General features: G+C 51.6%; 1 protein-coding gene across 3 annotated transcripts in view; it reads left to right on the top strand.

Moving 5' to 3' along the window:
* The window catches only part of LOC105103088 (P2Y receptor family member 8), a 45,988-nt gene that overhangs the window by 5,723 nt on the left and 13,753 nt on the right, over nucleotides 1-26,512 (top strand). Inside the window, exon 1 of one of the 3 annotated variants that reach the window (XM_064483475.1) lies at nucleotides 15,197-15,396. The exons of 1 other annotated variant lie outside the window; for it this stretch is intronic. The gene's annotated coding sequence lies outside the window, so the exon portion shown is untranslated. Of the gene's footprint in view, nucleotides 1-15,196; nucleotides 15,397-24,506; nucleotides 25,311-26,512 lie in introns of those variants that run through there. One more of the 3 variants, XM_064483476.1, reaches the window with a different exon arrangement.

Here is a 26,512-nt window from a genome sequence, read left to right on the forward strand (position 1 = left end):
CTCTTCTTGCAAGGACACAAGTCACGTTGGGTTAGGGCCCATCCTGATGGCTTCATCTTAGCTTGTCTCTTAACTACATCTTCAAAGACCCTAACAAGCTCACCTTCACAGGTACAGGGCTTCAATCCATGTCAAGCAAATTCTCCACAAAGCCCTGTGGTCTTCATCCTACTCAGAGGAAGAGAGAGGGTGTATTGGATGGGTGGAGACCTGGGGGCCCCACTCAGATGCGCCCGAACCCAAATCCCTCACTAAGTCATGAATCCCCACTACAGGGCTTCCAGTAGGTGGAGCTGTCCCCGGCCCAGGCCCCCACTGCCTTTTTGTGCACCTGCATGGGGCCCTGCTGTGTCCTTGCTCTGCGGAAGGAATGGGGGAAGATGTTGGACATATGCAACCTGTCTGGGTGTGCACAGGGACCTTGCTGCTCCAGGTCTTCAGGGACTCACAGCAACTGTGCAAGACCCAGCTCTGCCTCATCACCGTGCGGTCAGGGAGGAAACTGAGCTAGGATTAGGGTAAAGGATCAGTCATCAAAATAACGACTGTTGTCTTTACATTTTTTTCATGCATGGAGGAGAAATCCACATAACCTATAATTCACTGGTATAAATACAATCCGATCTAGAACATTCATGGTGTCGTGCAGGCACCACCTCTAATTCCAGAATGTTTCCATCACGCCAAAAGGCCGCCCCGTACCCATGAGCCGTCACTACCCACTCCCGTCCCCAGCCCGTGGCCACCACCAACCTGCAATATTCTTCAGCATAAAAAGGAAGGAAGTACAGATAGACTGTACAATGCGGAGGAACCTTGAAAATAGGATGGTCAGTGAGAGAAAGCAGCTGCCGAAGGTCACAGAGTGTGTGACTATCCCGTTCATAAGGAAGTCCAGAATGGGGCAATCAATATCTACTATTTTAAGGCAATGTTTTCACCAAACCAAATGAATGCAAAAATCTCATGGTGACCCAAACAGTAAGATTTCAAATAGAGGACAGTGCCACACAGACACCCACTGGAGAGTGAGACAGAAAGAAAAATGTACTGCTTTCAAAAATGATACCTTTTTGCCAGACTATTAAATGACTTAGAGAAGATTGAAACATTCAAAAGTAAATGTATTGAAACTCACAGACTTGTGTTAGGTTGAAATAGTTTATTGTGCAACCATTATGGAAAACAGTATGGAGATTCCTTTAAAAACTAAAAATAGTTACCATATGATCCGGCCATCCCACTCCTGGGCATATATTTGGGGGAAACTCTAATTTGAAAAGACACCTGCACCCCAATTCATAGCAGCACTATTTACAATCACTAAGGCATAGAAACAACCTAAATGTCCATAAGCAAAAATAGACTAGATAAAGAAGATGTGGTCTATATATATAATGGAATACTACTCAGCCATAAAAAAGAATGAAATCATGCCATTTTCAGCAACATGGGTGGACCTGGAAATTGTCATACCAAGTAAGGGTTGAATAAGATACACCTGTTCAACGCTGCTGGCAAGTCAGTAAGTGCCTGAGACATGTCATTCTCCTTGAGGGGCCGATCCCAAGTCCTGTGGGATTCCTTGTAGGGCCGTTGCTGTACGTGCTTAGCTTGGACTCACAGAACCCTCATGGCGTCCCTCTGAGAACACAGTTGACATCCCTTTACACACGGGGAGCCTGATGCACCGAGAGACAAACTCTCCCAGCCAGATGGTGGTCTACACTGCCTGCCATTAGTGTGGCTATTATTATTACTGTATGCATGGGGCTTCTACCTGCTGGCTGTACTTAAGCTAAAATGCCCATCCACGTGGGGGCGATGGACATGTCCTAACTCTGCATAGAGGCAGTGTGTGCACAACATGGTGAACGGACCCAGTGCCACTGAATCATTCCATTTACAAGAGAGAGAGAGAGAGAGGAGTCAGATAACTGTCCACTACAATCCCTGCCCCCCAACTCTTACTTCCTCATCCCCGGCTACAAACTCTCTGCAGAAGCATTCGAGCCTCACCGGCTCCTGCAGGTTCTGAGTCACCATCACAGGAAACCAGAGACGGAGAGCCCCACCCCAAGGTGCCTGTCCGCAGCCACGGCTGGCTGGCTTCCTTCACGGAGCACGGCGCCCTGGCAAGCAAACACGGCCGCTGTTGCCTTTTCTAAACAATCATGTAAATCGGCGGGGAGAGGGGGGCAGGTTTTTTTGCACGTGGGGCCGGGGCAGCTGGCTCTGTGCAGCACAAGGCAGAGAGACCTCCCTTCTGGCTGTCGCTTTGGCTCCTAGCTCGCGAGATGCCTTGCAACTGGGTACCGTGCTGGCTGCTCTGTGAAAACGTCAGGCTTTGTCGAAATTGCTTTTGAGTCAGACGGACCAGACGAGAGAAATGATTGCAGACCAGACAGGATATCTGGGGACCGGAGACACTACAGGGGCCAGAGAGAGGACTTGGGGCCAGAAAGATGATTGAGAAGCAGAGAGAATGATGATGAGCAGAAAAAATATTGGGTACTAGAGAGAATACTGGGGACCCGAGAGGTTACTGGGGGGCCAGAGAAAATACTGGGGACCAGGAGATTATCGGGGAACCATAGATTATTGGGGAATCAGAATAGTGAGGCATCAGAGAATATTGGGGATCTAAGAGGTTACTGAGGGATTAGAGAAAATATTGGGGACCAGAGAAATTATCAGAGAACTAGAGATTAACAGGGGACCAGAGATTTCGGGGACTACAGACATTTGAGGGACCAGATAGATTATTGGGGAACCAGAGAGAGACCATTGGGGAGCCAGAAAAATTATACAAGAGCCAGAGAAATTAACCAGGGAACCAGAGATTGCTAGGGGACCACACAAAATATCGGGGAACCAGAGAGATTACTGGGGACACATGCTTAAGATTTTGGCCTCAATACTCACCACTGGGGGGGATGTCGTCTGGGTCCCAGTGATGGCTGAGCACACATTTCCTCGGGAACTTGAAAGCAGGCCCCGCGTGTCCAGAAGGACCCCAACTCAGAGGATTTGATCTGTTCCCAAGCCCAGCCCATGTATCAGCCCCAAATCCTTTTTTTCCACTTTCAGTGGCTGTCATTTTGCTCAGAGCATCAAAAAAAACCTTCCTTAGCACCTTGGCCTTGGTGCTCAGACTCAGAGGCGGGTGAGGGAGGGTGCGGCCTAGCAGCCCCAGGCCATGTGCCAGGGCTTCCGTTAGGGCCGTGGGGCGGGGCGGGGGCTGGAGGCTCCTGCGTGTTTGGGGTGACATCTGTGTGGCATGCTTACAGCTTGTCCGTGAAGGTCTCTGCCACCCTGAGCGTCCAGCCCCACCAAGTGCAGCCCAGCCCCGGCACAACACCGCCATCCTCACCTCCTCACCGCTCCCCTGGCACCATCCCACCACCTCCATCTCCTCCCCTTAAGTCCAGGAGTTGGGTGTGGGGTGACCAGCCATCTCGATCTGCCCAGGAAGCAGGACGCTCCTGGGAGCAGGTGGGGCAGAGCTTTGGGGGCTAAAATGGGGCCAGCCCTGGGAGAATGGGATTACTGGTCACCCTGGTGCAGTGCGTCCATGATGGCTTCCCCAAACATCGGCCCACGTCCTAGTCCCCAGGACCCAGGAACGGGACCTTATTTGGACAAAGGGACTTTGCAGATGGGATGACGTGAAGGGTCTGAGAGGAGGTCCTCCTGGAGGAGGTGGCCCTGCATCCAAGAACAGTGACCTTAGAAGAGACAGAAGGGGAGAGACGCAGACACAGAGGAGATGCCATATGGAGACGGAGGCAGAGATGGGAGGGAGGCGGCCACCAGCCCAGGGACGGACGCCTGGAGCCCCCGGAAGCTGGAAGAGGCAGGGAGGACCCTCCCCTGGGGCCTCCAGAGGGAGCTAGTTTAGGGTCACCTGCTACAGCAGCCCCAGGGCATGCATATTCTAGACTGCACCCTGGACAGGAGACCTACAAGCCCTGTGCCCACCTTCTAGGAACCCTCTGTTGTTTTTACTCATTTATGGGCTGAGACGGGCCCCTGGGTGAGGGGCCGAGAGGGATGCAGGAGGGGCAGACTGGCCCTGAAATTCTCGGGTGGCCTTGGGAGGGTCACTGCATCTCCCTGCCTGCTTCCCCCACGTGCTGTGGTCTCCGGGTCTCCCCATCGCTGCTCCAGGTCCTGCTGTCCTCCCCACACTTTGATCCCAGACCCAGCACATTGTGCTTCTTGCTGGGAACCCTCGGGGCCGTGGGGCCGTGGGGGGAGCCCCGCCCTGATGCTCCTCGTCCATCATCACAGAAATCGTCTGCGAGGGTGATGACTCAGGGGGATGGACACAAGGCAGCCCTCGTCCTCCACTCGGTCCTAATAGCAGTGACGCAGACCGGCTGTGAGGACCCCACACCATCCAGGGGCTGTTGACAAAGACTGGACCACCAGCCACCCCCGCCCTGCTTCTTGGGCACAGTCAGGTGACCCTATGCAGGAGAACCTATCTCACCATTGCTCGTGGATGTCCACCTGATTAAACGGGAGCATTGACTCCCTCTCCTAGACGGAACGTCCGTGATATTGAGGGACACTGGGGCCTCCTAAAGTTTCAGGGAACCCCCAGCAGTGTTGTCGCAGAAGTTCAGAGTCTGTAGTGTCAAATCCAGTGGATTATGGCCCAGATAATTGATAAATAGGTTGCTAGGTAGATAGACTGGGATGAATAGATGAATGAACAGATGGATGAATGGATGGATGGGTGGGTGGATGGGTGGGTGGATGGATGGAAGGAAGGAAGGATGGATGGATGGAAGGAAGGATGGGTGGATGGCTGGAAGGAAGGAAGAATGGATGGATGGATGGATGGGTGGATGGATGGGATGGATAGATAACTAGATAGATAGATATGGATGGATACTCAGATAGATGGATGAAAAGAAAGATGGATAGATGATGGATAGATAGGTGGGTAGACAGACATTAGATAGATAATAGATAGACAGACAGATAGTATAGAGTCTCATACTAGACAGTCTGTCTCAGAACGACTGACACTGGGGCTGGAGGACTCTCTGATGGGGACATCCTGTGCACTGTGAGGTGTGGAGCTGTGTCTCTGGTCTCCAGCCACCCCTTCCCAGCTGTGACAACTGGAAAGAATGCCAAACATTGCCACGTGTCCTGTGGGGGGCACAGTCACCCACAGCTGAAATGAAAAGGCAAGGCCAGCTGCATCTTGTGGGCTGGCCACCCACAGTTTTCAGGGACACTGGGGCTTCTAATAGGACCAGAAAACCGGCATTAGTTGCATCGAATCCAATGTGCTCTGACCGAGGCCAGCCCTCGGTTCTTCCCCAAAACCCACAGGGTGTCTGCCCTGGGGCTCCGTCATGAGAGTGAGTCCGGAGCACGCTCGGGTCCTGTGTGAGACCATGGAGGTGGGAGATGAGGACCGCGGGCCACCTCTAGGGTCGTGACGTGGGCCGTGCGTGGTGCGGCCCCGCCATGAGGAGAGGGGTGTGTGTGTGTGTGGCGGGGCCAGACGGGGCTTTGCTTCTTCTATGAGGTCTTTACTCCTCCCCAGCTGTGTGTCTGACCATGACCACCCTGTCACCTAATGACCTAACCTCAATTTCCTCTTCTGTCAAACAAAAAAAGCTCATCACTTTCTCATCACAAGGTTTGTATCTGATAAACGAGGTTCTGCGGGCATCAGACAGCACAAACGGGAGGTGTGGACCCGTGAGACGGAACTCCCGGCTCTTGAAGGAAGGTCCTCAGTAACTCCGAGCCCCGGCCTAGGAATTCATAGCGTGGGTGGATCGCCGCTCTGTGGGCTCGAAACTTAAGTCAGCTGCGTGCCTCTGTCACAGGACACACCGTAAATTAGGAAACGTCGATTATGAGCTCAGTGATGATTTCCTGGCACTAGGCTTGGTGGTGTCCTAACGTTGGCCTGAGCGATGGGTCTCTAGACTGTAGACGGAAAATGCCAAGACATCTCCTCCTCCACGATCGTGGGATGACCTGCAGCACATGCCAACACCCCCCTCTCAGGTAACTGCCCGCCTCTCTCCACTTTCTAGACCCTCCTGGCCCTGCTCAGAGGCAGGTGGTAAGTTGTGCCTGAGAAGGGGTCTCCAGTAGCCTGATGACAGTGGAACAGGGGTCCCTGGACATGTGGCTTCTGATTCAAATCTTGCCCCAGGACAGATCTGTCCCCCTTTCTGGCTTTGTCCCCCTCCTGGGGCCCCCAAGTCTCTGATGCTTCCAGAAACATTGCATCTTACTATCACCCCATATATCCTATCCCTCCTGCTGTCCCAATTCACGCCATGCAACCTGGTTCTGCCATTGATTGAGAGTCTTGTGGTTGAAGTTCAAGGGGGGCCTGGTGGGAGGACAGCGTGGTGGTTCAAACATGAGATGGGAGGGGCCTTTGGAAGGCAGGGGTCTCAGAAGTCAGAGAGAGAAATGTGCTCGCCCTCCATGCTGGGAGAAATCGGGGCGTTGCCTAGTTCTTGGGTCTCTGAACGTTCGTGTATTGGTTCTCCAAAGAAACAGACTGTGCTGGTTAATTTTATGTGTCCGCTTGATGGGCCAGGAGATGCCCAGATATTTGTCAAGTGTTACTCTGAGTGTGTCTGGCAGGGTGTTTCTGGATGAGATCAGCATTTGAATGGATGGACTGGGTGAAACAGATGGCCCTCCCCAATGTGGGTGGCCCCCCACCCCATCCTCTATCCTTTTGAACAGAACAAAAGGCTGGGGAAAGACGACTGAGCTCTCTCCCTGCCTGACCATCCTTGGGCTGGACATCGCTCTTCCCAGAATGAGACTTATATCATCCACTCTCCGAGGCCTCTAGATTGTAGACAGCAGATCCTGGGATCCAGTTCTTTATTGTCTATACTGTATTTGCTCTGTTTCTCTGGAGAATGCTAATACACAAACCAAAAGATGGATGGATAGGTGGACAGGTTTATCTATAGATGATAAACAGGTAGATAGATTGTTAGGTAGATAGATTGATAGGTAGATAGACAGACAGACCAGAGAGATGATAGATAGATGATAGATGTGCGTAGCTATATTTATCTATAGATTAGTAGACAGAAAGAGAGAGATGAGAGACAGAGAGACAGAGAGATTTAAGGAATTCGTTCATGTCATTTCTAATGGCAAGTCCAATTCTGCAGGGTAGACCAGTAGTCTGGAGACCCACGGATGAGGTGACACTGCCGCTTGACTCTGAAGTCTGTTTGGAGGCAGAATTCCCTCTTCCTCGGGGGACCGCAATCTCTTTTCTCTAAAAGCCTTCAACTGATTAGACGTGGCCCACCCACACGATGGCGGGTCATTTGCTTTACTCAAAGTTCATCAATTTAATTGTTAATCCCATGTTTGAAAAAAAAAATACCTTCACAGTAACGTCTAGACTGGTATTTGCCCACATATCTGGGTACCAGGGCCCAGTCATGTTGACAGATAAAATTCACCATTCTGGTTTGGTAGAAATCCACCTGGATGACGCCTGGTCCTTGGGGCCATGCTCAGGGCTGACCCTGACTCTCACAGCCCTACCTGGCTCCTGGGGTCCAACCAACCCCCTGAGTCTCTGCTGTGTCCTCCATCAGGCCCCCAGACCTGATGTCCACCCTGGTTTCTGGGACCAGCCCCTTCTTTCTCCTTTCTGGGTGATAAACCTCCCAGCTCATCCTCCCTCTCAGGAGGGAGCACGGTTTGCCGTGTTTTGTGGTCTGGCACACATCTTTATGTGGACGTATCTTTTCCTTTCTTTATGCCCCCAAGTTATATCGAGATACAATGGACATATAACATTGTGAGCCCAAAGAGTACAAGATAATGCTATGGTGCAGATATGTGGGAGCGTGGTGTAAGAAGGCAATAAATATGCTGTGTTTGATATCAATCAACATAGATTTCTGTATAAAGCTTAGAAACGGGAGACAGTAAAAGAATGCATTGCTCAAGAAGTTTTTACACGGTGGAAGACAGGAAAAAAATTACAACGCTTGCATTTGCAAACCTGTCCTCTTCCCCCCTCCCCAAATCTAACTAACAATAGTCTGAATTCTGTGCTCAGAACCTAAATGGAGAAGACATCTTTAGTTATGTCCTCAGAGTTGCGTCAGATGGATCAGGACAGAGAGAGGCTCACTTTTTTGATCCCTGCCTTGGTGAACGCTAGAAAAATCCAGCAAGCGGTTAAGGTGCTTAGTGATCAACACCCCCAGGGTAAACAGAGAGGCTTGGTGCAGAACACTCATCGCTCCCTTCATGGAAAGATAAACATCTGCTTCGTGCGATCTTATCAATTTCACAACGACCAGCCCCCTGGCCTCCACGTCGTCAGCCAGGAAACCCAGTCCTTCTCCACCGCGAGGCCCTGCTGGGTCATTGTGGGAGGGGCAGCCTGCGATTTTTCCTGTCTGCAGAAGCACTGGTGTGCAGTGGTTCACAGCCTAGAACACAGATAAATGGTGAGGGCTCATGGGGAAGTTCCACGTGATTCATTAAGTGGGAAATGGACAGAATAACCATATACCTAGTGCGGCATCGTGCAGACGTGTGAGCCGAAAGATCACCTGCTTAGACGTGGGGCAGTGCTGTGCACTGAATCGCATCCGTACAAAATTTAGTTGTAGACGTCCTGATCCCCAAGACCTCAGAATAGGACGTTATTTGGAAATTGGGTCTTTGCAGAGGTAATTACTGAAGATGAGGTCATTCTGAAGTAGGATGGGTCCCTGAGCACATAGGCCTGGGGTCCTTATAAGAAGAGGAGATGAGGACCCAGACACACACAGAGGGACGGCCACGTGAGGACACAGGGAGGAGACAGCCGTCCACACACCCAGGAGAGAGGGCTCAGGAGACACCAGCCCTGCTGACACCTGGATCTCAGATTCCAGCCTCCAGGACCGGGAGACAATAAATGTCTCTTTTTTCAGCCACTCAGTCTACTTTGTTGCAGGAGTCACCAGACCCTCATACAGCTGGGGTGAGGTCCTTCCCCACATTGAGACTCCAGTCAATGTGGTTTTCCCCTCTGCTTCTTGTTCTAAAGTGTTATTGCTCAGAAATGATGACCAGCCCCCCAGATGAGAGACAGGCAGCCTTGCCTGGTGGAGGATGCCTTCCGTCCAGAAGCAGGCATGCTGGCCTCTGTAATTAAATGTGATCTGGGGGCGGTTTCCAGGAGGAACTCATTGCATCCGTGGTGTCTTCTGGCTGGAGCCTTCTCTGGAACAGATGGACATGGACCCCTCTGTAGTTCTCTGTGCCATCAACCATTGAAGCAAGATACTCCATGCGTCGGAGACCGTGAGGAAGAGAATGTGGACGGCATCTGACCTCAGGCCACCCAAGGCTTCCTTGTCCCAGGCTCTGGACCTCACAGACATAATAATGATAATCTACACAGTCGCCAAACAGAACGTCTCCTGGGTCTGCAGCAAGCCTCGCGCACGTCAAAGGACTGAACACACTCAGCACATGTTCTGAATTAGGCTGGAAAGCAAACAGTGAAATTTGGAAGTATCTGCCTCCTGTCTACACCCGTTGAAACCAGAAAGAAAGGAAAAACAACTTTTGAAACGTAATTGAGGTTCAAAGATTAATTTTATTTATTCCAGTGTCTTCGTTGTGTTCAGTATAATAATGCCTCCGAGTCATTAATGCTCTTAGCAGAAGAGTTAGTCCTCCAAAGTCACTGTGCTAGCCCTAAGAGCGAATTTTCACTCCTACCCTCTGCTGGAATTTAAGCGGGTCGGTCGAAAGCAGACACTTTCCCACCAAGATTCCTTCCCTTGCAGGGTACCGTCCAGCCAGGTTGCACGTCAGTCTACACTCAGGGGTCGGTCCTGAGGCTCCTGCCCCCTGGCTCCCCTTCCGAAAAATGCCCAAAGGTCATCCTCCCTCACTGAATCCAACATTAACGCATGTGTTTATGATCCCACACACAGCAAAGCAGTTGCACTTAGGAATCGCGTTTGCACCCGGCCAAGCTCCCCTCGAGTCGTGGGTTATCTTCTACCCATCGCTGCACGAGGGTTTGGGGCAGTGGAGTCTTCAGGGCACCAAAGACCATCTTGGGTTTAGAATAATCAGTGCTCAAATTCTCTACAGTTCACGAGGATCAGAGTATCAAACAGAGACCTCTGTTTTAAGGTGTTTCATCCATCACCCCATCCAACTCAAGACAACAAACGTAGAGTTCTATTTTCCCAGTTCGCGTTCAGATTCTCTACAGTTCAAATGCAAGTTCAAGAAAGTTGCAGAATTCTGGGTGAACAGGAAAAAAGCAAGCCGTCCCCCAGAATAGGTCCTGCTACAGCACGTCACCCCAGGGGCCCCAAACAAAGGAGACGCCCACCTTCTTAATACCCAACCCAGAGGGTCCCTGCTCCCCACTCCAGGAGGCACCCGTGTTGACGGTTGCGGGGCTGGGGACCACCACGCAGGGGGAACTGCCCTCCTCCACCCGCGACACCGTAAAGAAGCGAGAGACACCAGCTGGACACAGTGATTCTTTTCAACGTGGCGGGCTCATTTCCCCGCAATTTTCAAGATTCACGGAGAGGAAACCTTCGCACCGTCTCCTTCAAATCTGCTACACGTCACTCCGCGAGTTTGCAACGGCTTATTTGAACAAACAGAGCCTGCTCTCTATGGAGTCCTCGTTCTCCATCAACTGTGTGAAATGCGCAATTGATTCAACGCCTATGAAGAGCTCCAATAACACGCTGGCTGCAGGACGTTATACCCCTTTAGCTGTACGGATGTCTCTTTTTGTTAAATCTGTGGAAAATCTTGACCGGAAGTCACCTGATTCAGGAACTAATGCCCAGTACATTTTTTTTTTTTACTTTAATGTTTCATTATTGTGCATCCAGGTGCGCAATGTCGCTTTGATCAACATTTGTCCCAATAACCACTCACTCAGAAGAAATGCTTTAGCACCTAAGAGCCCAATGACGCAGGAAGCGAAACCCGTCTGGACACCTCAGCGCGCATACATCTATTTTTTGTTGTCATGACTTGGATGTGGTGACAAACCAAAGACCTTCCAACATCGGTCTCGACACTAGGATTGGAATCTGTAAAAATGGTAAAAATGAAAGACAGTTTCAATGAAGGGAAAGGAATGGTGTAAATTAAAAAAAAAAAAAGAATTAGGGGAAAAAAGAAATGAATAATGTGGAGTTCTCCCTTGTCTAACAAAGAGTTTCTCCGAGGACTGTTTCAGTGGTTGGCGGAGCGTGTGTAACCGACACGGCTACCGTCGGCAGGGCACCTTCAGGACGGCCGGCTCGCCGTTGTCTTTCTAAATGGTGGTGTTCACGGCATGTCGGAAATTGTTTGCATCCTTGAGAACTTTAAAAATATTGGCTGCCAACGTGGAAATTCTTTCAGCGTGCAGAGAAAGTTAGTTCCCTGGGGCAGGCATAACAAAGTACTACAAACGGGGAACTTAAACACTACAAATTCATCAGTCCTGGAGGCCAGACGTCTGAGGTCAAGGTGTCCCAGGGCCGCGCTCCCTCCGGAGGCTCCAGGGGAGGGTCCCTCCTGCCTCTTCCAGCTTCTGGGGGCTCCAGGCGTCCATCCCTGGGCTGGTGGCCGCCTCCCTCCCGTCTCTGCCTTCGTCTCCATGTGGCGTCTCCTCTGTGTCTGTGTCTCTCCTCTTCTGTCTCTTCTGAGGTCACTGTCCTTGGATGCAGGGCCACCTCCTCCAGGAGGACCTCCTCTCGGGTCCTTCACTAACTGCATCTGCAAAGGTCCTACCTCCAAATAAGGTCCCTTCCCAGATTCTGGGGGTGGGGATATGAACACATTGCCGGAGGTGGGGGTCGCCACTCAGCCCGCCACACTATCGGAGGCCACGAATGCCCCTTTGCTTCGTGCAGGCCAGTGATCATGGCTTTACCCTCATGGGGCCAGCTGGGGAGAGGGCTGTCCCACTACGGGGACCCCACGTTGGGGCCGAAGAGGGTGGATAGGCGTGGCAGGCGGCACGTGCAGGGAAACAGGGCCCCCTGAGAGTGAGGGGAAAGAGGAAGCAGGCCCCTGGGGGGCCCGTCCCCGCCGGCAGCACCAGCTCCAAGTTACCAGGGAGGGAGGGAGGGGGGAGGGCTGAGCAGAAGGACAGATAAATTCATTCTCTCTGCGGCGCACACGTGGGGACATTGCCCCACCCATCAAACGCCTGGAAATGGCTTTATTTCCAAACACAAAAGTGAAAGCTAAAGAGAAACTCGTAGACACACAGAGCTCTGAGTGTCCCCCCCGCCCCCCCCAGCCCTGCTGTTCCGTGCCTGTGGTCCGGTCACAGAATCCCCTCCCAGCCCAGACACGGCGTCTGAGAAGAGCACACCCTGTCACGCTGCCCCGTGGTCACGGGGAAAGGTCGTGGTGAGAAAGCCCCAGCTCAGCAGCACAGGACCGAGATGCCACTGCCGGGCACGCGGCCGGGGCCGCAGACAGCGCACTTCCCTCCCTGGGGGCTTGTGGCTCGCGTGTCCCGTCATCTCCCCGAGGGGCTGTGACCCACAAGGGTGACCGGCTCCAGCCCGTCGGCTGCTGGGGACGCTCCCGGGTCAACACTGGGAAGGCCCTGGGTCCCTGCAAACCCGGCCAGCTGGGGGCGGCCACTGACAGCCACGCTGGTCCCCAGACAGCCCTGATGTGCCCGGGTGCGGCGCCCCGGCCGGGGGTGCCCGGCGAGGCCAGGGGCGCAGACACACACAGAGATGAGGCGTCCTCGCCAGGCGTACACCCGAGGGGTCCCCGCCGGGCACACGGGGAGGAGCTGAGCTTGTGAGGGGGTCGGCGAGGCGTGGGGAGAGGGCGGCCCCCAACCCCACAGCCGCCTTCTGCGGGTGACATAATAGTACCAGTGGCTCCCTCCGAGCCTGGTTTGAGCTGGAAAGTCCTGAAATTCAAACAGCACCCACGGTAGTCACCCCCTCCCGCCTTCCCATCACACGTAGAAGGACTGGGGACACCCGGACAAGCCCGGACCAGCTGCCAGCTCTAGGGCAGCCCCTGACCAGAAAGGACTCACGTCTGTGTGGGCAGGGTCGTTACCAAGCTGTGCACAGCTGACCGAGATATTCACCGAAACTATTGTAGAAGTCCGCCCCCCTTTTCCCCCACAAAGTCTAAATAGCTTTATTTCATTTCATTCTGTTTTGTTTTTATTTTATTTTGTTTTCCGTGTTATCTTGTGTTTTTTTTTTAACATTTTTTATTGAGTTATAGTCATTTTACAATGTGTCAAATTCCAGTGTAGAGCACAATTTTTCAGGTATACATGAACATACATATATTCCTTGGATCTTATTTTATTTTACTTCTGAAACTTTTTCATATTTTATCTCTATCTTGTTTTTGTGGTAAGAACACAGTTTCCTAACGGGTCTTTAAGTGCATGATACGGTATTTTGATCCTTAGCCGCAATGCTGGGCGTCTTCCTCCAACGGAGAGTCTGTCCCCATGAAACTCACTCCCCACTGCCTCCCCCAGCCCCTGACACCCACCATCCTACCTTCTGTCTCCATGAATCTGACAACTCCAGGGACCTCGGATAAGCAGAATCACACACTATTTGTGTTTTTGTGGCTTTCTTATGTCACAGAGAAGCACGCCCTCAAAGTTGATCCAGGCTGTAGCCTATGTTGTAATTTACTCCCTTTTCGTGGCTGAATAATATTCCGCTGTATGGATGGACTGGTTCTGTGGACATGTTATATGCCTATGTTGTAATAATATTACACATGGATGGACCACTTTTTGTGGACATGTATTTCTCAAATAATTAAAAATAGAGCTACCGTATGATCCAGCCACCCCAGATCTGGGTATATACCCCCAAAATAATTGAAATCAGAACCTCAGAAGGAGACCTGCACCCCTGTGTTCACAGTGGCCTGAGCCACAATAGCCAAGATGTGGAAATGTCCCAAGTGTCCCTCTAGGCTGAGTCAGTGTTAAAATTCTCAACCTCTGAGCAAGCCCCGGGTAACCCACATGAGCTGCTCACCCAGCATGGGGCCAGGGCCCTTTGTCCTTTTAATTACAGGTTTATCCGGGGTGGAAATATGTTTCAGGTAGTTGGGAGGACGCTCACGGCACCCTCAGGAGGGGCTGGGTCCAGGAGTGGGGGCTTTATAGGAAGCTCAAAGCAGGGGGCCAGGCTGTGGGGTGCTCCAAGAGAGGACAGAACCCAAATGTGGGGAGAGAAAGCGAGAGGGCTCCCCAAGGCAAAGGCTCCTTAAACAGAGGTATGTTAGGGCTGCCACGACAGGCAGCTTAAACATCACACATTTATTCCTCCCGGTCCTGGAGGCTGGAATCTGAGATCCGGGCGTGAGCAGGGCTGGTGTCTCCTTGGTGTGTGGACGGCCGTCTCCTCCCTGTGTCCTCCTGTGGCCGTCCCTCTGTGTGTGTCTGGGTTCTCATCTCCTCTTCTTAGAAGGACCCCAGTCCTGTGGGATCAGGACCCACCGTAGTGACCCCATTTTACCTCCATCACCTCCTTAAAGACCCGTCTCCAAACACAGCCCCATTCTGAGGTCCTGGGGGCTGTGATCCCAAAGTACGAATCTTGGGGGGACAAAATTTAGTCCCTAACACGGAGAAACCTCAGAGAACATAGCACAGCCCAGCTGTTTACTTAAGAACAAGGTGCCCTCTTAACACACTCTAATGAGTAAGCTTTTAAATAATTAATCTGAACAGAGTTTTCTGTTTAAAAAAAATTTCCCCCTTAATGGAGTCAGTGGGGATCGAACCCAGGACCCTGTGCACGCCAAGCACACACTCTACCCCTGAGCTATACCCTCCCCACCCCAATATTAACAGTTTTTGAAAAATGAACTAATATTAACTATATTCTAAGGAAGCCATACTTAAATTTACTGCAGTTTCTCATTATAAACTAACAGCCCTCAGAAAGTGATCCCTGAATATATTTCGGTGAGATTCATTTTTTTTACAGAAGTGTTTTTTAAAAATATGTGAAGTCCCCTCTGGTGACCTACTCCACCCTCCCAGGGGACCCATTGTGAAAAAGAGGAACCTTTTCCATCCATTGTGGCTCTGCTCTCGGGCTCAGAGTTTCATAACCTTTGTGCATTTAATTAAATCTTCAGATGACAGGTTACCGTTACAAGCAGCCTGCTGGGTCCCGGGAGAGTTGGGGACTGTGTGTGGTGCAGGCCTGGTTGGGGGGAGGGACGGACAGTGGGGTCCGCAGGAGAGTGGGGTTTCCTGTGCCGACCTCTCTTTGAAGGGGCACCCTCCTCTACGCCAGAGTGAGGGTCCCCACCGCCTAGCTGCACGGCGCCTGCTTGCACAAGACCTCCACCGTCCCGACAACCACCGTAAGTCACGGGACCCAGAGTGGGACAGGCAGAGATGCCCTGGGTGGCAGGCGGCCTCGGGTCTCTGTTTTAAAGATGCCACTGGATTGTGGGGAAAAGGCTCAATTCAGCTCAGCTCACCTTTGGGCTCTGTGATTTTAACCCCAGGCACTCCAACGTCCTAAAAGTATCTGTGGGATTTGCAGAGAGAGGACAGGGGTTGCAAAGGAATCGTGAGACTAGAGTCGGGGCTCTGGCGATGGCCAAGGTTTCCATAGAAAACCCTCTTTCTTGTACATCCTGGGATGGTATTATCGTCATTTCTGTCGAAATGGGAACTGAGGCTCTGAGTTAAGGAACTTGCCCAAGGTCGAAATCCAGAGAGGGGCCGAGGTGGGGGCCGGGGGCTGCACACCCGTGGCTACTGTGGAATGCTCAGGTGTTGACCAAGGCAAGAGGTGTGAGCTCTGTGGACGCCCCGTGTGGAATTCTGTCCCCCAGCTTGGGGCACGCTGGTTCCTGGCGGGTGAGTCATAACTCTTTTCGTGGCGAACAATAGAAACTTGACTCATGCTAGCTGAGGTCAGTGTGGAAATCGTCAAATTAGATCGTTAGGCATTCCAGAGGCAGCTTCAGGCATGGCTGGATCCAGGAGCATTAATGGTAGTTCGTTCTTGTTTCCTCTCTTGTCCCAGATTTCAGCTCCGCCATCCTCTTGCCTCCCTTGCAAGTTTTAGTGTGTCTGGAGGAGGGAAAGGGGGTCCCTTCAACCCTGACCCCCATCTTTGCAGAGCAGAACTCAGAGGGAAAGGAGACCGCCCTCAGTCTTCCACCCCACCTTGAGGGTTCTGACTGGCCCTGGGAGCTGGGTCAGATGACCACCCCTGGGCCGATACCTAAGGACAGAGTGGAGTCAGGCTTGGGTCATTTCGCACTCTTGTGTGATTGACAGTCCGTGGACCAGAGGGTCGGAGAGGGACAGATCCCAGGGGAAGGAGGGATACTGGACACCAGGTCCACTGCAGCTTGGGGACAAGAGGGGTTTCTGGACAGCACGTCCACTGCAGCAGGGGGACAGCAGAAGGGAGCTGGTTAAGTTGCCCAAAGTGACAGGCACGGGGCCAGGTCACAGTGTACCCTGCTCCTCCCTTCTGGTCACCCATCCATGCAGTGCTCCATCCATTCACTCTGCATTTATGGGAGCAACCTTGAGTCCCTCATTCATCAGTGCATCGTCCATTCCTCACCTGTCACTCACTCCACGTCCGGGACAACGTTCTGTGTGTCATCCATTCACTCCCTCTTCTTTTACCAAGGATGCCCTGGCATCCGGCTCTGAGGTCAGAACAGAGCCGCCTGCATCCCACACAAGCTCCTGAATGCCTCTGTGCCTCGGTGTCCCCATTGGTAAACCGAGGACAGTGATGGGGTCGTCTTCCCAGGAGGGGTCTGGGAGGAGACGTTGGCAGGCAGTTCACAGTATGTGCGCCAAGGGATGGGAGGTGCCGTCTGAGGGCTCAAGGCGCGAGCCTCTTCCACATCATCCCCGGGGCACAGAGCCAGGAGGGAAGCTGCCCGTGACCTTCAGAAGGAGGAAATGAGGACAATGGGTGCCCCTGGGAACCTCGGCCCCGGCGACGACGCTGGCTTCTGAGATCTTCCCAGAAAACTTTCTGCAGCTGGCGAGGACCGTCGGCTGCCCTTCCCTCCTGCTCGGTCCTGCCAGCATCAAGTCAGCCGTGGGGGCCACAGACCAGAGGATGCGGGTGGCCAGCTCCAGACACCCCGCAGTGACCCCAGGAGTGACACGGAGGACGCTGGGATATACGAGGAAAAGTCTCAGAAATTGGGGTGAGCAGGGAGCCAGGAGTTCACGGGGCAAAGAGCCAACTGAGCTACGGGGAAGGATGGCACAGACGTCCTGACGCTTTTTCCGGTGATTCAAGAACCGTGTCTTAAAATTGAGGTGAAATTCACACAACATGCAATGCACCGTCTTAGAGTAAAAAATTCAGGGGCACTGGGCACACTCACAATGTGCTGCACCCATCACCTCTGCTTCAGGACAGTTTCATCCCCTGAAAGGAGACCCCATCCCCATGAGCTGTCACACCCCCTCCCCTCCTCCCAGCCCCTGGCAACCAAAAATCTGCTTCCTGTCTCTGTGGATTTGCCTGTTCTGGGCGTTTCCTGTAAATGGAGTCACACCCTGTGTGTCCTTCTGTGTCTGTTTCTCTCACGGAGCATCCTGTGTTCAAGGTCCATCCACGCTGCAGCCTGTGTCAGAGCTTCACTCCTTTTCCTGGCTGAGTAATATTCCCCTGTGTGCCTGGACCCCGTTCTGTTTACCCATCTGTTAGTGGACGCTGTGCTGTCTCCAGCATCAGACTCTTGTTCATAATATGGCTATGGACATATGTGTCCACGTTTCCACGTGGATGTACATTTTTATTTCTCTCGTGCGTGCCCCCTAGGGCGGTCATTGCTGCTTCACACAGTAACCACATTTAACCAAGGGAGGAACCACCAGACTGTTTCCACGAGGCCATTTGTAAATGTTGGGGAGTTTTAAGGGATGGGAAGACGTCTATGGAAACGGTGACAGTCATAATCAACATATGAGGTGCTTTCTCCTTGGAAGGACCACACACATCACCATGTGCCAATGACCCCGTTTCATCTCAGAACAGCCCTTTGGGTTATCACTACCTCTTTCTTGGATTGAACCTGTACCCTCTGAAAATTCACATCTGTCCACAACCTCAGAACAGGATCTTATTTGGAAACAAGGTCTTTGCAGATGGGATGAAGTGAAGGGCCAGAGAGGAGGTCCTCCTGGAGGAGGTGGCCCTGCATCCAAGGACAGTGACCTCAGAAGAGACAGAGGAGGAGACACACAGACACAGAGGAGATGCCACATGGAGATGGAGGCAGAGATTCTAAAGTCTAGATAGAGAATGAGATTAGGTAGATAGACAGACAGACAGATAAATAATTAAATAGATAGAGATGCATGTATGGAGGGGTGGATGGATGGATGCCTCATTTCAAAGCACAATGTACCGTCTTATTTTAAAAAGACCTCATGTGTTCATGGAACCTTCCTTCAGAGGGACCCAGGCCTGCTGACACCTTGACTTTGGACCGCCGGTCTCCAGCATTGTGAGAGAGAGAAAGCGCCCATTCATCCAAGCCCCCAGCGTACAGTGAGGAGGTCAAGGAGCCAAAAAACCCCAAAAGGACCCCCACCTTCCCTTCACTCTGGAAGAAGGACCCTGGGCTCAGAGGGAGGAGCCTGCCCGAGGTCCCCCAGCTTAGTTTTGACAGAACTGAGACTGGACCTCGACCCTCCCCGACCCCGGCCCCGGGCCCCTCACCACCAGGCTGTCCTGCCTCCGTGGACGCACCGCGGGGCAGGATGATCTGTTTCACACGGAAAAGAGTCAATGTAAATGGGTCCGCTCAGGGGACTTTCCACTCCCCCCACCCCCACCGAGTCATCACCCTTAGGTTTCCTTCCATTCATGTGACGCTACGGCTTTTCTGATGGAACAGCGAAGATCTAATTTCATGTCGTCTTTAACCGGCGATGGAGGGCGTAGAGCAGATTCAGCTCAGTTAGCGGGTGAGGTCTTTCTTAAGTCAGATGGCACACTGTGCCTTGAAATGAGATGGTCAGGGGACACACTGGAGGCCAGCGCCCTTCAGCTTTTCGCCCATCTAGCTAGGCTTCCTGTCTGCCTGTCATCTACCTGTCTGCCTACTTATCCACCTGTCATCTATCTAGTCTGCCTGCTTATCTGTCTATCTAATCTACCATCTGTCCATTTCTGTCTTACTGTCTTTCTCTTCTATCCAATCCAATCCTCTCTATCAATTATCTATCTGTGTATCCGTCCATCAATCCATCCACCCATCTTACCTATTTATGTATTTATGTATCTACCTATGTATCTATGTATCTATGTAGCTAGCTAGGTATCTGTCTGTCTGTCTATCCATCCATCCATCCATCCATCTTATCTATCTATCTATCTATCCATCCATCTATCCATGCAACCATCCATCCATCCAAGCATCCATCCATCTATCTATCCATCATCCATCTATCCATCCATCTTAACTATCTATCATCTATCCATCCATCTTATCTATGTATCCATCTGTCTATCAATTATCTATCTATCTATTCATCCATCCATCCACCCATCTTATCTATGTATCTACCTATGTATCTATGTATCTAGCTAGCTGTCTGTCTGTCTATCTATCCATCTATCTATCCATCCATCCATCTTATCTAACTTCTGTCAGTGTATCTCTTCTCCCATCCTCTGTCTGCACTTCCCATTTGTGTCTCTAACCTACCCATCCATCTCTCATCTGCCTGTCTCCCTATGTATCCATTTATCTATTCATCCATTTAACAAGATCCATCATCTGTCTACCCATCTAACCCTACCCTCTATCAATCATCTATAGATGAATCTGTCTATATCCATTTCTATCTGTATCTATTTTCTACCAATATATCTGCCTTATCGTATCCTCTGCCTACACTTTGTCTCTCTAATCAATGCACGGAGCTGTCTGCTCATCTATCAGCCAGTCATCTGATCACACGTAGCCATCCATCCATCCATCCATCCAACTGTATCTATCATCTCTCCATTTACTTGTTTATGTAACCCTACCTTCTCTAGCAATTCCTCAACCATCATCTACCTCTATCAACCGTCTGTTGATCTAGACACATCCAAGGGTATATTTTCATATACATAACTTTTTTTACAATCGCCCACCATTCTTCACACCCATTTCCCTTGGAGCTGCACACAGCGTGGCCTCCGAGGTCTGCCTGCTCTTGCGTGGCCACCCTAACAGTGGGAGGGAACCACGGTGCAGTCCCATTGGTACATGTAACATCAACACAGCCCTTTTGTCTCTTGACCGTCGGTCTTTCTTCCATGTTTGTGGGCTGCCCCTGTCAAGTCCCATGTAGAAAGCACACCCAGAGTCCAGTCCGGGGCCATGTGGCTTGTGCCATCCAGCTCCTTCAGTGTTTCTGTGACATTTTTCCAGAAAATTCATCTCTTATGACTTTCATATTTTCTTAGCAACATCCTCCTCCTTTGGGGGAGTGAGTGTTGGGTGTTTCCCCCGGGTCACATCTAGGTGTGTGTTCTCAACAAGAGCCCTGCCCAGGTGAGGACGGTGGGTCCCTCTCAGGGCCTCTCACCTGGGGGCACCTGGAGTTGGCTGCCCCTCTCACAAATAATGCTCATCTTCATCAACCAGCGAAGGTGTCGTGTGATTTCTCCACTTTGCAGCTGCATCTGCCTCCTTCACTACCCAGAGGACACCTGTGAGATGACCACGTGTGTGTCCTGGTCCTCATCGGAACCTCCCCCCAGCCCCGGATCAAACACCCACTGATCAGTGTTGTCCGATCCAATCATTATGATCACACTCGCTTATTGTCATGGGTTGAACTGAGAACCTCAAAAGGCCACGTCTGCACCCTGACCCCTGGTACCTGCAACAGGACCTTGTCTGGAAACAGGGTCTCTGCCGATGGGATGACGTGAAGGCTCCGAGAGGAGGTCCTCCTGGAGGAGATGGCCCTGCATCCAAGGACAGTGTCCTCAGAAGAGACAGAAGAGGAGAGACACAGACACAGAGGAGAAGCCACGTGGAGACGGAGGCAGGGACGGGAGGGAGGCGGCCACCAGCCCAGGGATGGACGCCTGGGGCCCCCAGAAGCTGGAAGAGGCAGGAGGGACTCTCCCCTGGAGCCTCGGGAGGGAGCGCGGCCCTGGGACACCTTGACCGCAGACGTCTGGCCTCCAGGACAGGGGGAGGATGACTCTCTGTTGCTTTAAGCCCCCAGTTTGAGGTGATCGGTCATGACCGTCCCGGGCGACTGACACATACTGACAAGTCTCCGTTGTATCGGTCGGCACTGGAAATCACGGTCACCTGACGCTCAGTTGCTGCCCTCTGGCTGTGCGCCTCCTCTGGCGGTCGGTGGCGAGGATTTCTTGTGGAAGGACGGCGCCCCACTGACCCCCACCTGTTCTCCATGAAGCGGCTTCCAGGCTCTGTCCGTTTTGCATTTGCTCATGTCCAGACCCAGCCCTTGGGGCCAAGGTCTGACTGTGCCTCCCAAAATGCGTGTGTTCACTTCATCCATAAACCAGACACACACGCACGGTCAGTCCTCTCTCTTAGCAAAGGGCAATGTCTTTCTTGTGTTCCAGGTGGAGAAACAGAATTCGATTTGCAAGCCCTAAAATGTTCTTCGTGGGCCTGTGGGTCACCTCGCATCCTCTTTGTGGGAGGCATGGGGGCTCCTTCCTTGGAGACCCTGGTTCCAGGTCATGTCTGATCCACAGGAGACCCTCTTAGGATTTGCTGTGTGGTCTGCCCAGCCCAGAAGACCCCCGTCTCTGACCTCGGCCTGGGCCTAGGGGCGTGGGCGGGACGCAGGTGGTGGGGGCGTGTCTGTGAAGTGTTACGTCTCGTGCAGGTTCCTGCCCAAGACGGCCCAGTATGATGCCTTCCTTTAAAACATCCCCTCCTGGGTGCCAAGCTCTTCCTAAGAGGTTAGGAGACGCACCTGCGTGTGTTTGTTCGCATTTCAGGAAGCGTCCCCACTTGGCCAAAAGAGGGGTTTAAATGGCATCTGAAAAGCGAAGAAGAAGGTTCTGGTCCCCGGGGGGTCTGAGTTGACAAGACAGCAAGGAGGGAGCCCGTCTGTGGCGTCTTGCAGGCGCGAGACGGCCCCTTGTCAAACTTCCCTTGGGTGGTTTGCTCCCTGGCGTGTTGGCCGGACTCGCTGACTCCGGAATTGGATGCGGGGAATGCTCCGGATTAAACGGTTGTGTGGCAGGTGAACGCACCTGTCAACCTGGAGGAGAAATTCCAGCGGCTGTCTTGAGATTGAGAAGAGCTAGCAGTCAGTGAAGGGTGTACGCCTCTCTCCCCGTCTCTCTGTTTCTGCTGTGTCTCTCCTTGGACTGATCTGTTAAGCAAAGCCCTCCAGCTTCTTAGCACACCTGGCGCTCTGGTTTACCCATAAAGGCAGTGCTTTTGAATGTCACAATACCTGCTACTTGCAAACTCCTATTTCCCGGCAGGTCCCCCACCCCCAGGCCAGCTCTTTTTTTTTCTTCTTCGTCTTCTTCACAGAATAGCACTTCACATTAATTAATGCGTCCACCTCGGGTGGCTTCCTGCCTGACAGACAGAGGCTCAACTTGCAGGTGCGATTCAGACAAAACCGCTCAGAGGTGCAGCTGGAAAAAGGGGGAAAAAAAAAAAACACATTGTCATGCAAAAGAAAAGCAGCCGGTACTTGCTCTGGGCAGCACGTGGTCGCTGGCTAGTTAGGAAGCCTGTTCAGAGGTGTCCTTACTTCGGGGGGGTGGGGGAAGGAGACAGAAGGCAAAGCACGTTGAACGGGGCTGGGTCGTGCCTGCAGGAGGCAGATCAAAATCTCGGGCATAAAGGCACAGGCATGCAAATCGCCTGCCACGTACTGTGTCCAGATTGTGCAATCGAGGGGAACCTGCACGCGGGGGCAGAGATAAGGCGCACAGCGAGGCCGGGGCAGGGGAGCCAGCCCGCCGCCCGGCCGTCCGTGCAGTGGGCAGCGCGCCCGCTCGCCGCCCGGAGGGGCCCGTGGGGAAGCCGGGCCGGCCGGCCGCCCGCTGCGTCCCCATCGCCCGCCGGCCGCCCGGCGCCTGCGGCTGTGCGCTCGCCGTGAAGGCCGCGGCCAGACGCAGGTAACGGGCATCTCGGGGCTACAGAGGGGAGCGTGAGGGCCGTGGAGGCGTTGAAGGCATCGCGTCGCCCATGAGAAAACGCGGTCACACCTCGAAGTGACCAGAGGGCCACGGAGGAGGCGAGGACCCTCCCGTAGCGCCCAGCGCGGGCTGAGGGTGCCCGTTCCGCAGCTCACCGGCGCGTGTGGGGTCGGTGTTTTTAGGTCTTAGTCATTCTGAGACCGGCCTGGTGGCATCTCGTGGCGGTGCTGACTTCCAGTTCCCTGACTGCCTACAACGTAGTCACCTGTCTTCTTGGGTGAAGTGCTCAGGCCTTCGGTTCGTCTTTAAGTTGGGTTTTCTTCCCCTAGGGTTGAGTTTTAAGAGCCCCTTGTCTGTTCCAGATACAAGGAGCTCCCTGTGCACTTTTGTCAACTGCAGATTTGTCTCTTGCAAGTATTTCCTCCCAGCCGGTGGCTTGTCTTCTCACTCTCCTGACGTGGTTGTTTGCAGAGCGGACGTTTGCCCAAGTTTTCATTCTGACCCAGTCCAGCTTCTCTGTGATTTCCTTCACGGTGGCACCTTGGGTGTTGTGTCTAAAAAAGTCATCGCCCTTCTCCTGCATTTTCTTGCAGAAGTTTTATAGTCTGTGTTTTACGTGTAGGTCTGTGGTCCGTCTTGAGTCAATTATGGCAAAGACGGTCACGTACGGTCTACATTCTTTTGCTGTTGTTGTTTTTATTTTATGCGGATGTGAGTTGTTCCAACACTGTCTGCTTAAGTCACTCTCTCTGCTCCACTGTGTTGCCTTTGCTTTTTTGTCAAAGGTCAGTTGACCCCGTTGACTTTGCCGATTTCTGGGCTGTCTACTCTGTTTCTCTATTCTGTCACAACACCACATCAGCTTTTTTTTATTATTATTATTAAATTTACCTCGCATATTCCTGAAAGGTCACGAAGTTCTCTCTCTCTCTTTTCTTTTTTTTTTTTTACAATTAATGTATAATTACCGTGCAGTATTATATACGTTTCAGGCGATTCACGATTTTTAAGGTTTTACTCCATTTGTAGATATTATGAAATAATGGCCAAACTCCCGTGTTGCACACTATATCCTCGTAGCTTATTTATTTTATACCTAATAGCTTATACCTGTTACTCCCCTCCCCCTATGTTGCCCCTCCCCCTCCCCTCTCCCCAGCTGGTCACCCCACGGTCTTGATGGCTGTCGCTTTATAGGTAAGTCTGGAATTCAGGCAGTGTCAGCCTTCCCATTTTGCTCTCTTTCAATATGATGTTGGCTATTGTGGGCTTTTTTTTTTTTTTTTTTTTTTGCCTGTCCCTATAGACTTGAGAATCAGCTGGTCTACACCCACATCTGGTAAGGAGGTGTACAATTGCAGGTGTCTCCGGGGTGGCTCCCATGAGCACCTTTAAGCCGAGGGCTTACAGCCTCAGTGGTGAGCTCAGGGATGTCTCAGAGACCGTTGCTTTACGAGAGGTTGGGATTTCACCTTGTGTTTCTTGGCTCCCACCACACCATTGCTGAGCAGACACCGAGGCTCGCCAAAGAGCAGGCCCAGAGACCATCCCTGTGTGTGATGGTCCACGAGGAACAGTTACAACACAGCCCGGGCGGCAGGAAATAAAAACCGTGAAGGCCCTTGAAGAGAAAAAGAGAGGGGAGGACCTTTTATAGTTACGGGATGGAGAAGGCACTCTTGGGCAAGGTGTAAGATACAAAAGACGCAATGGGCAAGATCTTGTGACCTGAAGATACCGAACGTGAGTGCAACATGAAATAGCGCTGACAAAACTAAAAGGTGACCAGCAAGCGGTGAGAATGACGGCAGCACACACACCAGAAAAAGTGACGTGACTCAGAACGGCCAGCACAGCATGAAAGGAAAAGAACCAAGGCAGAGGACGGCCACTCCCCGACGTCAAGACTTGATCAAGACAGTGTGGTTTTGGTGAAAGACAGACACCTGGGTCGATGGGACAGAAAAGAGAGCCCAGAAATAGACCCACACAGATAGAACCAATTCCTGCTACCATCATGCTAGTAGGAGAGAGTTGAGCAGCTCCATACGGCAAACTCATGCCCGGCGGGAAACCCCAGTGTGAGAACGTGAGAAAGATGGTCAAACTTTTGTGGCCAGCGTGATGGTGAGTGTTGACACTTCAGTGAGAAGCCACTTCTCGTGCCTCGGGTGGGAAAGATGAGCCAGGGCAAGACAGATTGTCGGCGACCACACGAGGAATGAGTCCCCTTGCCCCTTACTGCATTTGCTGCAAGTGCAAATTGGCACAATGAAAGGGAGGTGGATATTTTCTCATAGTCCCTCTGCTTCCATCTTCTGGGAGAGGCTGTAGAGAATGGGTACAATTCCTTCCTTCGATGTTTGGGGGAATTCACCAGTAAACCCATCTGGACCTGGAGCTTTCTGTTTTGGAAGCTTATTCATGATTGGTTTCATGTCTTTAATACACATGGACCTATTCAAACGGTGTGCATTTTAGCACGTTATGTTGAGGAAGGGGTCCATTTCATTTAGGTAGTAGCATTTGTGGGCACAGACTTGTTTATCGTAATCCATCATCATCCTTTTAGTATCCGTGGGATCTGTAGTGACGTCCCCTCTTTGATTCCTTTCTTTTTTAACATTAATTCTTCTTTTTTTAATTGAAGTACAGTCAGTTGCAATGTGTCCATCTCTGGTGCACAGCACAGTGTCCCAGTCATGCATACACATACATAGTTCAATTTTCATAATCATTTCCATTAAAGGTTATTACAAGACATTGAATGTAGTTCCCTGTGTTTTACAGAAGAAATTCCGTTTTTTAATCTACTTTGATATGCAGTGGCTAACATTTGCAAATCTCAAACTCCCTAATTTATCCCTTCCCACCCCCTTCCCTCTTTCATTTCTGATATTAGTCATTTGTGCCTTCTCTCTTTTTTTCTTAGCTAGCCTGTCCAGACCTTTATCAATTTTACTGACGTCTTCAAAGAACGAGATTTTGATTTCTTTTTTTTCTCTCTGTGATTTCCTGCTTTCAATGTCATCGATTCCTACCCTCACTTTTATTATTTACTTTCTTCTGCTGACTTTGGATTTACATGGCTCTTCTTTTTTTTTTTTTTTTATTGAAGTAGGGTCAGTTGACAATGTTGTGTCCATTTCTGGTGCACAGCATCGTGGTTCAGTCTTACATACACATACGTATATTCCTTTTCATATTCTTTTCCATGTACGTTACTACAAGCTATTGAATATAGTTCCCTGTGCTGTACAGTAGGACCTTGCTGTTTATCTATTTTATATACAGTAGTGTGTATCTGATGATCCCAAACTCCAAAGTTA

The sequence above is a fragment of the Camelus dromedarius genome, chromosome Y (assembly GCF_036321535.1).
Source record: "Camelus dromedarius isolate mCamDro1 chromosome Y, mCamDro1.pat, whole genome shotgun sequence".
Classification (NCBI taxonomy): Eukaryota; Metazoa; Chordata; class Mammalia; order Artiodactyla; family Camelidae; genus Camelus; species Camelus dromedarius.